General features: G+C 38.8%; 1 long non-coding RNA gene across 2 annotated transcripts in view; it reads left to right on the forward strand.

The window, feature by feature from the left end:
• Positions 1–593: 593 nt before the first annotated feature.
• The window catches only part of LOC116097718, a 40,118-nt gene continuing 25,265 nt past the window's right edge, over positions 594–15,446 (forward strand). For both annotated transcript variants that reach the window (XR_004121530.1, XR_004121531.1), the window contains exon 1: positions 594–713. This is a non-coding gene — a long non-coding RNA (uncharacterized LOC116097718). The remainder of the gene's footprint in view (positions 714–15,446) is intronic.

The raw sequence follows: 15,446 nt of genomic DNA on the forward strand, positions 1-15,446 counted from the left end.
TCTGTGAGAACTTTCTGCAGGTTTACACACAAACAAATCTTAACTGGGTGCCCATAGGTAACTGCAAGAAAAGGCACCTTTCTCCAAACTTGGCCTGAAGCAATGTCAGAGTTGAGACAATGAGAAGAGGCCACTTGGGGTCCATTTCCACACTCTGTGTCTTTTCTGCCATGAACTCCTATCTGCAAGGTCACCAGGGCTTGTTTCATCTGAGACTTTGGCTTCTTTGTTTCTTTCTTTGTTTCTTTCTTGGTTCCTTTCTTGGTTCCTTTTTTTTCTTTCTTGCTTTTTTTCTTTCTTTGTTCCTTTTTTCTTTCTTTGTTCCTTTTTTCTTTCTCTCTCTCTCTCTCTCTCTCTCTCTCTCTCTCTCTCTCTCTCTCTCTCTCTCTCACCAAGTGTGGAAAAAGTATATATTATAAACTTCCACACATTTTTTTTTATTCCGGAGTCAGTGTCTAAATTAAGCCTTTGTGTTCTGTGTGTGAATGTCATTCAGAAATGATTTAAGTTGCTCCTTGTGGAGGATGTTGCTTAGCAGCGCAACAGGAAATGGCACGCCATCGGTGTTTCCTGCCAGGAAGTGGCGACACTTTCAAAGAATATTTTACCTGGAAGCTGTCTTCTTACCGCACAATTCACTCTGGCTCTAGGAAACTCTTCCCATCGTTACAGTAGAGCAGCTACACTATGCAGACACCGCTCCTGAATAACAGGTAGCTATGATAGTCCCTTCTAGGTGGGAACCCTCTGGTCAGCAGGGTTGAGTGCTGCCCTGTGGCTGGTAGCACGCTCACGGCAGGAGAGAGTTAGAACCTGGCCAGTTACACAGGATTTCAGGGCCTCATTTTTCTCTTTAAGGACCATATCAAGGGTGAAAGGCAGCGTCAGTAGACTAACATTAAGAACTGTCTGTGGAAAAACAAGACAATGTGCAGAGAGTGAGAGACATCGGACACTGGGATTCCGACATCGGATCTCTCCTTTCAGGGATTTGATGACCCTGTGGAAGATGAGGAAGGAAGATTTTAAGAGTCTATGGGGGTGAGGGCCACCAAGGAAAACAAGGCCTCCTATAAACAGGACTGATAGACATATGAACTCACAAACACAGAAGCAGTATGCATGAGGCCACAGGGATCTAAGCCAGATGGAGTCCCAGCTCCTACCATCCCTAGCCTAGAACCTATCTCCAAGTGACCGTTACTCACAAAAGAAAGGTTAGCTTTCTCCAAAGGAGTTTCTGTGTGTATATGAACCACATTTAAGAGCAGACCCCGTCCCCAGCCGTAGATGGCCAACACAAAACAAACTTAATGGGGTTTCTGTGTATATCTCGGCGTCTGTACATTTTCTTGTGCTTTTTCTTTAGCTTCTTTTTTTTCTGTTTGTTTTTCCCTATTCTGACCTTTATTATTATTATTATTATTATTATCATCATCATCATCATCATCAATTACTTTTTATTTACATGCCTGTTTGTTTTCTAGTGAGAGAAAGACAAGGTATAGATTTGGGTTAGTGAGGAAGTGTGGAAGATCTGGAAGGAATTGGGGGAGGGAAAGCCATAATCATAATATCTTGTATGAAAGAAAAAAAAATCTATTTTCAATTTAAAAAAATTAAGAGATGCCACCCATGGCCTATAGAAGCTACCTCTGTAGCACAGTAGGGCAGAGAGAAGGGAAGATATAGGGAGATGGCAGGATGTTAAGAGAGAAGCGACTACAGGAGAAGCATGTGAGAAGTAGCTTGCCTGGACCCTCCCTGTTTTCCTCAGGTGTGGGTTAGCTGAGATCAGCCAAGTCACTGCCACCTGGTAAGACTGAAAAAGAACGAAAGTGGAAAAAGAAAAAAAAAAAGAACAAAAGTAGTGACCACAGTTCTTCGCATTAATAAGCTGATATGCACTGATAGCTCTAGAGGAGTGACATCACATGGCTTGGTGATGGTGGAGCCTTGCTTGGCTCACCAGTCAGCATCCTGGCAAGTAGCTGTGAAACCATCAAACTGTATAGTTTGGAGAGAGCTTAATTAAGAGACTGTGTCAAAAAACATGTACAAGTTATAAGAAAAGTAACAAAGAGTAGAGCACTGCCCAGAAGCAGGGAGCTTCCAACATCTCACTGCCTGAATGGACGAGGGTGAAGAGGGCAGTCTGAGTATACGAATGAAATTCCCAATGGATGCTAAGAGAATCAAGAGAAGGTGCTTGGCTTGAGACAATGTAACACTGAGAGACTCTGACTTCCTCTTTGCACCTTTTGATTTTATGCTGGCATTTCATGCTAAAAAGCACTAGGCTGGGGGAGTCCATTGGGCAAGTTTATATGGCTCGCTTCCTGGGTCATAAAACATGGGGGAGAAGGTGGATCTTGAAGGGTAGGTAAAAGGGATCCAAGCATAATCCAAATGATTCTAATGAAGAGACACAAACATGGGGCTCAACGGGTAAGAACACTGGTTGTTTTTCGAAAGGAACCAAGTTCCATTCCAATCACCCACATGGTGGCTCACAAATACCTTTACCTTTAGTCCTAAGGGATCTGACCCTATTTTGTGGCCACTGCAGGCACTGCATATGCATATCAAACAGAAATACATGCAGGCAAAAGAATCATAGACATAAGTAACTATAGACACAGATAAGACAGGTTAGACAGAGGTGTCTTGGCAGAAGCTAGAAATGACAGAAATGTGACTGCCCAGGCAATCGCAACATGAGGAACAGGTGATAGAAGAACATTGTTCTAGCTCTATTGGAGTTGCATAGTGGGTGAGGGGAAAGGAGAGAGGACCATTTCAAGAAAATTTAGTTCCTGTCAAGAATATGACTGTAAAAATGACCAGACAATAGAGAGTCAACACCCTAGTCTCTCCTATTATAGAGGTTCTTGGCAATGTTCATATTGATCAAACCTTACCAGAAATGAACCAGGAAGGGTCCCAGAGGTGAAGTGAAAGTGGTAAGCCTCCTTAGATGTGAAATAATTCTGGGAAGGTCAAACAATGCATCTGGGAGATAACTAACAGAGCAATCTGATAATAGAAATTGTTTCATCTTGTTTTAGTTGCCTATTCCTATAACAAAATACTCAAAGCTAAGTATTTTATGAATGAAGGAGGTTTATATAGCTCACAAAATGAGAGCTATATAAAAAGTTCAAATTATATGTTACTGACAAAGCAGAGGAAGAGATCACATGGAGAGACAATCCAGAGAGCGACCCAGGCTTGATATCTGTCACTGGACTGTCTCTACCTGCTAGCCACACAAGTCATGTCACTGAGTCTTTTCAATAATTAGGAAGGCTTGGCAGACTCTCACCTAGCTCCTCTAAGTAAATCTGACCACCTGACCAACCTCCTTCAGATAAGGCACCTGTATCTTCTTCCATGTCTGGGTGTTGGATCTTCTGCCTCTGACTCTTCCTATCTCTGCCTTTTCCTATCTCTGCCTGGAAGTTCTGCCTGTCTGCTTCTGGTTTGCTTATAGGTCATTCAGTTCTTGGTTAAATCAATCAGAAGGTGATGGAGAAGATGTTTACAAAACACTGAGATGGGTGATGCTTTATAAAAATAACTATAAGGTCTGGCCTGTACTCAAATCTCTGCCAATATAGAGATCAGCACTTGAATAATACAACCTTCACACAGTATACAAGAGATTTTCCAGCAGCTTGATCATTTAGAAATCTCTCTTTTGGGGTCTAACTAGAATCTTAAAAAAACTATAGAATTCATCCCAAAGGCAACATCCTAGAAGAGCTAGTTATTTCCTACAAAGCCCCTGGTCTCAGAGGTTCCAAACATCCTCTGTTCCACTGAGGATGAAGCTTCCAGTGCATTAACTCCAGTGCGGCACCCTCACATCATGTCTTCAACATCATCTCTTTATGTCTTCAGGAATTATTTATTCATCTATATTTTTGGCAAATGCTCACTGGGTCTTGGTATGTATAAATCACTCTCCTGAGTGTTACAGAGATAATCTCTACAGAGAGCATGAAAAAGTGGGAAAGTTTATCATACAATAAGGGAACAAAAGAGAATGATCAGATTCTGAACCATGTATGCAACATAATTTTAAACAGTGCCCACTGCTATGAAATCAACAATGGAAAGAGGCAAGTCAGTTGAGGTGCCCATTTCTAAGGAAGAGTCATTTGATCTGAGACTAGATAAGAAGGCTAGAGGCTTGAAAGAAACCAGAAGCATAAAGCTTTCTAGGTAGAAGAAATACAAATGCTAAAAAGACTGGGTGAGTAGGTTTAAACAAAGGGACACTACTTGGAACATGAGGGAGTGGACAGTAAGGAATGCTGGGAAGCTATGCTGGGAAGCCATGTGTGTCAATGCAAAGGGAAGTTGCTTAGAGTATCATCTCAGTAGAAGGCCACATTCTGATGTCTGATCCAAACCATCACTCTACAGTAAGAAGAATGCACTGGGGCAGATAGAGGACAAAGAGGTACTTTTGTACCAGGAGGAAGCCAGGAGCAAGCCAGGAGCAAGCTAGGAGGCAGTGGTGATTCCATGGCAAGTGATTTGGTAGGATGTGAATTTATTGTGGTATATTTTACAGTAACAGCCAAGCAACTTCTTGTATCCTCATATTATGTAAGGAAGGGAAAACAGCTCAGGGGTCTTTTACAAGGGATACCATTCCTGTAACTCCGCTCCTGTTTAAATTAGGGTTTCTGTTACTTTAACAAAACTTTATGACCAAGAAACAAGTTGTGGAGAAAAGGGGTTTATTCAGCTTACACTTCCACATTGCTGTTCATCAGCAGGAATCAAAGGAAGTCAGGACAGGAACTCAAACAAGGCAGGACTCTGGAGGCAGGAGCTGATGCAGAGGCCATGGAGGGTGCACAGGGCAGGACCCTGGAGGCAGGAGCTGATGCAGAGGCCATGGAGGGTGCACAGGGCAAGACCCTGGAGGCAGGAGCTGATGCAGAGGCCATGGAGGGTGCACAGGGCAGGACCCTGGAGGCAGGGGCTGATGAAGAGGCCATGGAGGGTGCACAGGGCAGGACCCTGGAGGCAGGGGCTGATGCAGAGGCCATGGAGGGTGCACAGGGCAGGACCCTGGAGGCAGGGGCTGATGAAGAGGCCATGGAAGGTGCTGTTTACTGTTTTTGCTTCCTTTGGCTCATTCACCCTGCCTTACAGAACCAGAACCACTCAGCCCGGGGATGGCACCATCCACCAGAACCACCCCGCCCTGGGACGGCACCATCCACAGTGGCCTGGGCCCTTCACTACTAATCACTAATGAAAGAATGCCTCAGAGCTAGATCTTGTGGAGGCATTTTCTAAAATAAAGCTGCCTCTTTTCTGATGATTCTAGGCTGTGTAAAGGTGACACACAAAAACTGCCAGTACAACCCCCATGACTTAACTTCATTGCACATGGCATGATAATGGGCTACCCAATAAGCCAGTCAATGTGTGGACACACAAAATCTATTGTTGGGTTACAGGAACCCTTTTAATATATACTAATGCTCTTTTCTACAGGAATAATTTTATCTAAAAATGTACAGTAAAAAATATTTCTTTTTGGATACTTTCATTTTTGCTCTTTTTTGTGTCCATTATTTTACTGCACACACCACAGTTTCAGTCTTTATTCTTTGTTGTGTTTGTTTTTTAGCTGGTTGGTTTAGTCCATTTACATTTAATATAATGCCATCCCAGTCGCATGTGGGGGATTATCATCTCACTTGTACTTTCTTCTTGCCTCATGTCATTCTGCTGTTTAACTTTTGCAAGCCAGTATTTTCCTTGTGGCTGATTACTGGGTAAGTGTCTGTTTTATGTTTAAGTAACCATGAATTCACTATTTTAAACTCCTGGCTTGGATTTAAGGATTTCTTGTTCTATCATAGTCCAGGAAATTTAAATTGTACAATTGAAATCAGTGAAGCATAGACATAGTGACTATTTTAAGAACATTTGACCTCAATATACTCCTTCCTAGTTAGCCTATTTTAGATGTAGTTTAAGTTTGCTTTTTTAAGCTTCCATTGTAATTGTCAGAGTTGACATGGCTCAATCCCATACTTGCCATTTCTACTGTCTTCTTTCCAGCATGCCAGCCTGTAACGTTTTCGACAAGTAATACTCCCTAGCAGCCTCTTCAGTAAAATGTGTAGAGCTAGCAAACTTACTTTGTAACTACCTGAAAATAATTTTATTTCAGCTCTGAAAATAATTTTATTTTCTCAGTGATATTTTTAACATTATCACTGAGATTGTACTGGAGGTTATTTTCCTCTGATATTATGAATGCAGGTAACTTTAAAGGTATCTATAATTATTATTGAAAAATTAACCACTTGTTGTTGTTTTCAAAGTAACCAACTTATGCTAGGTTGAGTCACATTTCTCAAAGAGAAAAGTTACACGCATACATAAAAGTAACATTATGCAAACAGCAGGTTATATTTTAGTATATAGGGTCTGTCCTAGTTAGGGTTCTACTGCTGTGAAGAGACATCATGACCAACACAACTCTTATAAAGGAAAACATTTCATTAGGGCTGGCTTACAATTTCAGAGGTTTAGTTCATTATCATCATGGTGGGAAATATGGCAGCATCCAGACAGACATGGTGCAGGAGGAACTGAGAGGTTTACGTCTTGGTCCACAGGCAGCAGAAAGAGACTGAGAGCCATGCTTGGTATAGCTTAAGCATAGGAGACCTCAAAGCCTGCTCCCACAGTGAGATACTTCCTCCAAAAAGGCTACACCTACTCCAACAAGGCCCACATTTCCTAATAATGCCACTCTCTATGGACCATGCATTAAAACACATGAGTCTGTGGGGTGCCATTCCTATTCAAACCAGAACAGGATATATCCATATATCCATATATCCATATGACAACAATCAATGGAAAAAGAAACCACAGTATGAAAGAAAACGGGAAGGTCTGGAGGGAGATTTGGAGGGAGGACAAGAAGAAAACCATGAATTTATATTATAGTTTCAAAAGAAAGAAAGAAAGAAAGCAAGGAAGGAAGAAAGAAAGAAAGAGAGAAAGAGAGGAAGGAAGGAAGGAAGAAAGAAAGAAAGAAAGAAAGAGAGGAAGGAAGAACGGAAGAAAGAAAGAAATACTTTGAGTGAACATGGCTGACTGGAGTAAGTGGGGTTGACCAGAGCAAGAAGAGGTCCTAAAATTTAATTCCCAACAACCACATGAAGACTCACAACCATCTGTACAGACAGCTACAGTGTACTCATATGCATAAAATGAATAAATAAATCCCTAAAAAAAGAAAAACTTTTAAAAATTGATACGAGTGAACTTCAAATATGCTCCTATTTGCAGAAAGAGTCTATACAATATGAATGGTTTAAGATCTCAAGGAAAAAACTGATCCTACATTGAGAGTGTGCCCTAAAATAATGATGCTTATTCTTATAAGAAAGTGAGAGAATGGGCAGAGACAAAGAGAAGCTGCCATTTTGCCCAGCAGGAAGGAGAGCTATGGGTGATGCATATTCAATCCAAGGAACACCAGAGGTTTCTAGCATCCACTGTTAGCTACGGAGACATATGACATAGATTCTTTATACAACCAGATGGACTCTGCCAATCACTTGATTTCAGACTTGTATACTTCAGTAACTGGAAAATATAAACCTGCTATTTAAACTTTTTACTCATTTTACTTATGTATATGGGTGTGTTGACTACAGGTGTATCTGTGCATTGTGTTTGTGTCTGGTGCTCACAATGTTCAGAAGAGGGTGTCAGATCTCTAGGGACTGTAGTTTCAGATGGTCATGAGCTACCATGTGGATGCTGGGACTTGAACCCCCTTTATGAAAAGAGCAGCCAGTGCTAAGCCATCAATCCAGCCCCAATTTGTGCCATTTAAATCATTCTGCTTGTAACAGCATCTATAGGAAGTTGATATTCTAGGAGTTTTGATGCAAGGTTCTAAATTTCTTCTATAGCAGATCCTTTAAAAAATATTCTAAAGTACATGTCTAAAGCTGTAGAATGGCTTCAGAATAGAGACTAGAAATATTCTAGTGTTTGATTTTAAAAATTGCAGACTGCTTAAAAAGTCAGGCAGTAGAAATATGTTAATGATGATTTTGGAAGACATTAGAAGGATAGAAGGGGTGTGCTTTTAGAATACAGCAGACAGGCACTCCTCACACAGAAAACTTGGCTGAGGTCCCCTGTGGCTGGGATGAAAACAGAACTTGTAAATTGGATATTTAACTGAGGAGATTTCAAGCAACATCTGGAAAGTGCAGTAGTGTGGAAGGAATGCCTTCAGAACAGAACAGTTAGGCCAGGGCATCTAGAGCGATACTGTGCTCTAATAGAACTAAGCCAGTTGCGCACAAGGTAGTAGATTGTGATTTGAGAATGTCTCAGCCTATTCATACTGGGAAAAACAAAACAACAACAAAATTAAAAAAAAAAAAAACCTAAGTCACGTGTTGGATAGAACAATAAGGACCCTTCTATCAGCCTTTTGCTTGAGTTGAAATAATGTCTCAGCAATAACCAGAAGTAAAGTTAGAATATTCAGAAATGATTGGTGAGAATACTCAAGTCCAATAGTATGAAATTCAGTGACATATGTGGGACATCACCCACAAAGTTCTTGAAGATGTCATATCTGCCAGCTTAAACTGAGGATAGATCTTGGATAAAATGAAACATATAGTACTTTTTGGTGTGAAGAGAGAGGGAAGCAGAGACAGACAGATAGACAGACAGACAGAGACTCAAGTCAGGGCTTTGGGAACAGAAATAGAATAGAGAAGTGGTCCCAGAACCTTTAGAAGCCCATAGAACAAACTGAACCACATAGGACTCTCTTAGGCTAACAGATTTTGCTGGGAGCTTGCTTGATGTCAATGACTCTTTTAAGCCATCTTTTCCTCCTCCCATTGGAATAAAAAAGGGTTACTTGGGCTTTTGAGGTTTATTCCACTTACAGTTCCAGGAAGATAGGAGACTGTCATGCCTGAGAAGCTGCAAGCAAGGTGCTGACGCAGCAAACAGAGAATGCACATCGTGAAATGGAAGCAAGAAGTAGAGGGAATTTGAACTTTAAGCTCTCAAAGCAGGTCTCCAGTGGCCACACCTTCTAAACCTCCCCAATCAACAGGAGACCAAGTATTTAAATGCCTGAAACTGTGTGGGCATCTCTTATTTAAACCACCACACAGCCCTAGGGAGTGGATGCAGTACCTTTCTTTTTCCTGCTTGCTTTAAGATTTGTATTTCTTTTTGCTATTCTACTTTCTTTCGTTTTGCACGGTGGCAAGATAAATCTTCATTCCTTAAGGGGCACTTCCCACTGAACTAGACGTCCACTGACCTGTCCTATTAGGCTTCTCAGTTGTTTTTTGAATTGCTCCTGGTTCCTATTTTTTTCTATTTGATTTTGACCTGGAAATTTCTTGTTTACTTTTGGTCTTTAAACGCTTAAAGATTTTTAAAAGTTGTTTTCCTAGAAGCTCTGATTGTATATTTCATTGAGGAGCTGTTGTAATTAGCCTGCTTTGGATTTAATAGAGAGGCCTTTGCTAAAGTGATCTTTTAATAACCAAATAGAGTCATGTCATTATTTTACTTAATACTCTTTGATAGCTACCTACTGTGCCTAGGATCCAATCCCCAAGACTGCACCTGGCCTGAATGATCGTGCCTGAATCACACTGTTCAGCCCTTTTCTGGCATGGTCTCTTGCACACTCTGCCCCAGGACACACTTCTTCAAGGTCCTTCCAGGTTGTTTCCACTGTAGGGAAGTGTTTTATCATTCTCTGTTATTATTTTCCCAATTGATTATTAATCATGTTTTATATTTTAAAATACAAGATGCAGAAGGATCTATCACAGGACTTTAGAATGACTTGGAGAGTTACTGCTTCAGAGCAAAAGTCTTTTGTCTGCATCTCACGTCACACAGTAGAGACATTATTATGTCTACCTCATCTAGCCCAGCATTTTTATTGAAGCTCTCTCTTTATTATTATATTAGAATAAGAAGGTTCAAAGGTGAGTGTGGGAACTTGGGAGATGGTTTAATGGGTAAGGTGCAGAAGGACTGGAATTTGGATTTCTAGAACCCATGTAGATGCCAGGTGGACAAGGCAGAATTTGGGGGTCCCAAGGGCAAGTTGGCCAGTAGAACCACCCATATCAGAAAGACCTGAGTTTGACCGTGAGACCTTGTCTCACTGAATGAGATAGAAGATCAGCCAACGGTGGTGGTTGTCATCAACCTCTGCATACATACAAACATGCTTATACATAAATATGTATATGTGCCAATGTATTAAAAAAATGGAAAATAACCACCTCAGGACATACAGTCTGATGAAGATAAATGATGAGACATTATTTGTGATATGTTTTATTGTTTTTTTATAATAAAGTTTTTCACAAGAATAAAGAGTTCTGGAAGAAACTAGACAAGCCTAGGCATCTAGGGAAGGCCTTTTCCACTCCACCAGGTGCACTGTAGTCCAGTAGCCCTAGCATTTAGAGCAGAGATAACTTGATTAAATTGGGCATCTGCAAAGGTAATGTTAGCAACAAAGATGTTTTTGGGCTTTGGTAAGAGCACACTCATTTTTATTAATTTAGCCAAGAGCTTTCTTTGTACACATAACCAACACACCCTAGTCCACATGTCTCAAAAGAATAGCTTGTGAATAATGACAGTATTTTGACTGGGAAGCAAACTGTGATAAACTTCTAAAGCAAAACCTTCTTCACATCCCAGAAGAGAACAGCCGACTGAAAGCAAGGTGGGAAGGTTTCACTTACTTGGGAGTGGCTGCAAGGTTTCTAAGCCCATAAAAGACTATATTTAAGAAAACCATCAAATATTTACAGATCATTTCATCCAACACAAAGAATATATCTTCTTCTCTGCACTGCATGGAACTTTCTCCAAAACTGACCACACACTCAGACACAAAACAAGAGCCAACAGATAGCAAGAAATTTGAAATAGCATCCTGCATCCTATCTTAACAAGAGAAAGCTTATGAACTCATGGAGATTGAACATCTCTCTACTTTTCTCGTAGGTCAAGACAGAAATTAATAATGAAATTTAAAAACTTTCTACATTTGAATGAAAATGAATACACAACATACCCCAACTTATGGAAAACAAGGAAGGTGATTCTGAGAGGCAAATTCATAGCTTTAAGTGTCTAGATTGTGTTTTAAAAAATGTGATGTATTAGTAACTTAACAGCAGGCCTGAAAGTTCTAGAATAAAAAGGAGAAATCATAAACCAAAAAAGTAGAAGGCAAGAAATAATCAAACTGAATCCCCAGAAAAACCAAAACAAAACAAAAACAAAAAAAACCTAAAAAGATTTGCACACCATTATCCAAATTAACAAAACTAGAGATGATAAGGGAGACATAACAATAGACACTGAAAATATCCAGAGAATCAGAAGTATATGCTTTAAAAACCTGTATCCAAACTGGAAAATCTAACAGAAATAAATAATTTCTTGATGCACACTGTCTTAGTCAGGGTTTCTATTCCTGCACAAAACATCATGGCCAAGAAGCAAGTTGGGGAAGAAAGACTTTATTCTGCTTACACTTTAAATGTGAGAAGAAAGAGTAAGAAACATACTAGAATTTGAAGACCTCCCAAACATATAGCACTTTTAACACTGTGAAAAGAGACCTTTTTACCAATTTACTGATTCAATGAAATCACAATCAACATCCTCATCTCATTCTTCACATTAATAGAAAGAAAACCCTCAAATTAAATGGAACAACAAAAGACCGAGAGTAGACAATTAGTCCTGAGTAAGTGTTTGTTTCTATGCATTCTGCTCATTTTAAGTGCTAAGTACATCTGTCTAAGACCCCAACTTTTATACAGCTGTTTCTATTGTATCATTGATTTTTAACTCAGTCATATTTTCAATCCTCCATTGTACCCATTTGTCCTCTTCTTCCACAGTTAGAGTTGGTATTGGTTGTATATGATTGTCTTAGAAAGGGTGAAGGCGTTGGAGGACAAACAAATGCAATCTTTATGAGTACTTTGACAATCTGGTGTAATCTGATAACTATAAATTGTTATATGATGTTGGTATTTGGGTTTCTTCTCTAGATTTTCAGCATCTGGCGAAGAAGCTCCAATGTGTTTACTTCAGTCAATTCCAGGGTAGATACCATAGATTTTCCAAATTTGTTTGGGAAGCATGGGTAACTTGAAGACTGTCCTCATTCCATCCCAGGACTGCAAAAGTCTTAGAGGACATTATATACTCAGGTTTCCAAAATTACTTGAGACCTGGAATGTTTTGACTAGAATCTGCTACACCTAAATGCAGATTGATATCCTGTCTTTTCCACTTGACCACCATTTTGTGGAGGGGTCATTTGACATATTGAGGTGAACAGTCTGGAGTATTTAATAGGTTCTATATTCATTTCTTCAGGTTGCCTATGTTACTGGTACTGTGATCATGTGGATCTCATCCTTCTTGACTTCTTAAACACATTTATTTGTTATAACCATGCATCTCTTGCTAAATCAAAATTTCTTCTCATGTAAATCATAGTTGCATGTGTTATTTTGGTTGAAAGATGATTTTGTTCTATATTAGAATGGCTATTCCAGCTTGTTTCTTGGAACCATTTGCTTAGAAAATTGTTTTCCAAGCTTTTACTCTGAGATAGTGTCTGTTTTCATCACTGAGGTGCATCTCCTGTATGTAGTAAAATGCTAGGTCCTGTTTAAATATCCAGTCTGTTAGTCTATGTCTTTTTATTGGGGAGCTGAGTCCATTGATGTTAAGAGATATTAAGGAAAAGTGATTGTTACTTCCTGTTATTTGTGTTGCTAGAGGTGGAATTATGTTTGTGTGCCTATCTTCTTTTGGGTTTGTTGAAAGATTACTTTCTTGCTTTTTCTAGGGTATAGTTCCCCTCCTTGTGTTGATTTTTTCCATGTATTATCCTTTGTAGGGCTGCATTTGTGGAAAGATATTGTGTAAATTTTGTTTTACCATGGAATATCTTTTTTCTCCATCTATGGTAATTAAGAATTTTGCTGGGTTTAGTAGCCTGGACTGGTATTTGTGTTCTTTTAGGATCGGTATGACATCTGCCCAGGATCTTCTAGCTTTCATAGTCTCTGGTGAGAAGTCTGGTGTAATTCTGATAGGTCTGCGTTTATATGATTCTTGACTTTTTCCCTTATTGCTTTTAATATTCTTTGTTTAGTACATTCAGTGTTTTGATTATTATGTGACAAGAGGAATTTCTTTTCTGGTCCAGTCTATTTGGAGTTCTATAGGCTTCTTGTATGTTCACGGGCATCTCTTTCTTTAGGTTAGGGAAATTTTCTTCTATAATTTTGTTGAAGATATTTATTGGCCCTTTAGTTTGGGAATCTTTGCTCTCTTCTATACCTATTATCCTTAGGTTTGGTCTTCTCATTGTGTCCTGGATTTCCTGGATGTTTTGGGTTAGGAGCTTTTTGCCTTTTGCATTTTCTTTGACTGTTGTGTCAGTGTTTTCTATGGTGTCTTCTGCCCCTGAGATTCTCTCTTCTATCTCTTGTATTCTCTTGGTGATGCATCTACAACTCCTGATCTCTTTCCTAATTAGGTTTCCTAACTCCAAGGTTGTCTTCCTTTGTGATTTCTTTAGTGTTTCTATTTCAATTTTTAGATTTTGGATGGTTTCGTTCTTTTCCTTTGCCTGTTTGATTGTGTTTTCCTATAATTCTTTAAGGCATTTTTGTGTTTTGTCTTTAAGGGCTTCTAGCTGTTTACCTGTGTTCTCATGTCTTTCTTTCTTCCTTCCTTCCTTCTTCTCCTTCTTTCTTTCTTTCTTTCTTTCTTTTATTGATTTAAGTTTTATTGCATTATGATGAGAAAAGATACATGATTTCAGTTTATCTGAATTTTTAACATTTAAAAACACATTTTAAGTAAATTGAACTACATAACATTCTTGTTTTCCTTTTGTATCCCAACTCCTCCCAGAGACCCCCTTCAATAACTGCAATACCTTTCTTTTTTTAACTTTGTCATATCCTTAAAATTTACACAATATTGTAACAATAAAAATGAGTATTATAAAAATTGTTTAATATAAAACAACAATCAGTTGAGCAGTGTTATGTAGATTCTTGTCTACAGCAATACTGAAAATACATGTTTTTCTCAATATAAATTTTAAATAACTCCAAACATATTAACTATATATTCTAAAATAATACATCACTACTAGTATTTTTTTAAATGAACATAAATAGATAAAGTCTTTTTGTTCGTTTGTTTGTTTGTTTGTTTTGTTTTTAGTAGAGCTTAAAATCTTGGCTTTGACTGTGGTACAACTCCAAAATAAGAACAATTTTTCGACATTGGAGTTCATTGAAATAAGGCTGTACTTCAATGACCCTCATATCACCAAAGGATTTTACCTCCATCATGGCTAAGCTAAGAGTTGACAGTTCTGCTGCACTAAGGAGAGAATTGTAGGCACTATTTTTGGATACAGATTTCTTGCTATGGTCAAAGCTATTTGACTAGAGTGATTGTCTTCATTCTCGGCCCACAGAGAACAGGTTACATTCATTTAAGAAATGAGAGAACAGGTTACATTCATTTAAGAAATGGTGTGTGTATTAAAATGGTCTATCCATAAAGTCATTTGCCAACTGTTTCAGTGAACAATGGTTCTGCTTGGTGGGTGGCACAGACATTAGGTGAGGGTAAGAATCTGGTTCAGTGGCTGTGATGATTATGAAAAACATTCATCTCAGAGAAAGAGTAACTTATAAAGTCCTCTTCTTCAAACTTGACACAATAGTTACAAACCTCAAGCCAAGCATCAGTCTCTCTCTTTGTTGTTCTCTTGCAAGCTACCTCCCAAGTTACTTGTCTACTTTTTTTGGTTGTATACTTTTGAAATATGTAAGCTGTTCTGAAAACGATAGCATAGTGTAAAAACATCAAATAAACAATTCTTCTAATAGAGAGGCTGAGATAGGAGAAGCATGATTTCAAGACCATTATGTGGTACACAGCAAAAAACTGTCATGTACAAACAAGTAGAAAGTGTATATGGATTGTACAATATTGGACCTATTTCTCCAATTACCAAATTAGACAGACCACTGGATGACAGCTAACAAATTTCTAATTCCTCATATTTTTGGATTTCAACCGATTAGGATATGTTGGCAATATTAATTTTCATATTAAGATATTAAGAAAAAGTAATTGTTACTTCGTTATTTTGGTAGAGGTGGAATTAGGTTTGTGTTGGTTTGTTGAGAGATTAATTTCTTGCTTCTTCTAGGGTGTAGTTTTGCTCCTTATGTTGGTGTTTTTCATCTATTATTCTTTGTAGAGCTGGATTTGTGGAAAGATATTGTGTAAATTTGGTTTTGTCATGGAAT

This window comes from Mastomys coucha, unplaced genomic scaffold (assembly GCF_008632895.1).
Source record: "Mastomys coucha isolate ucsf_1 unplaced genomic scaffold, UCSF_Mcou_1 pScaffold2, whole genome shotgun sequence".
NCBI classification, from domain to species: Eukaryota; Metazoa; Chordata; class Mammalia; order Rodentia; family Muridae; genus Mastomys; species Mastomys coucha.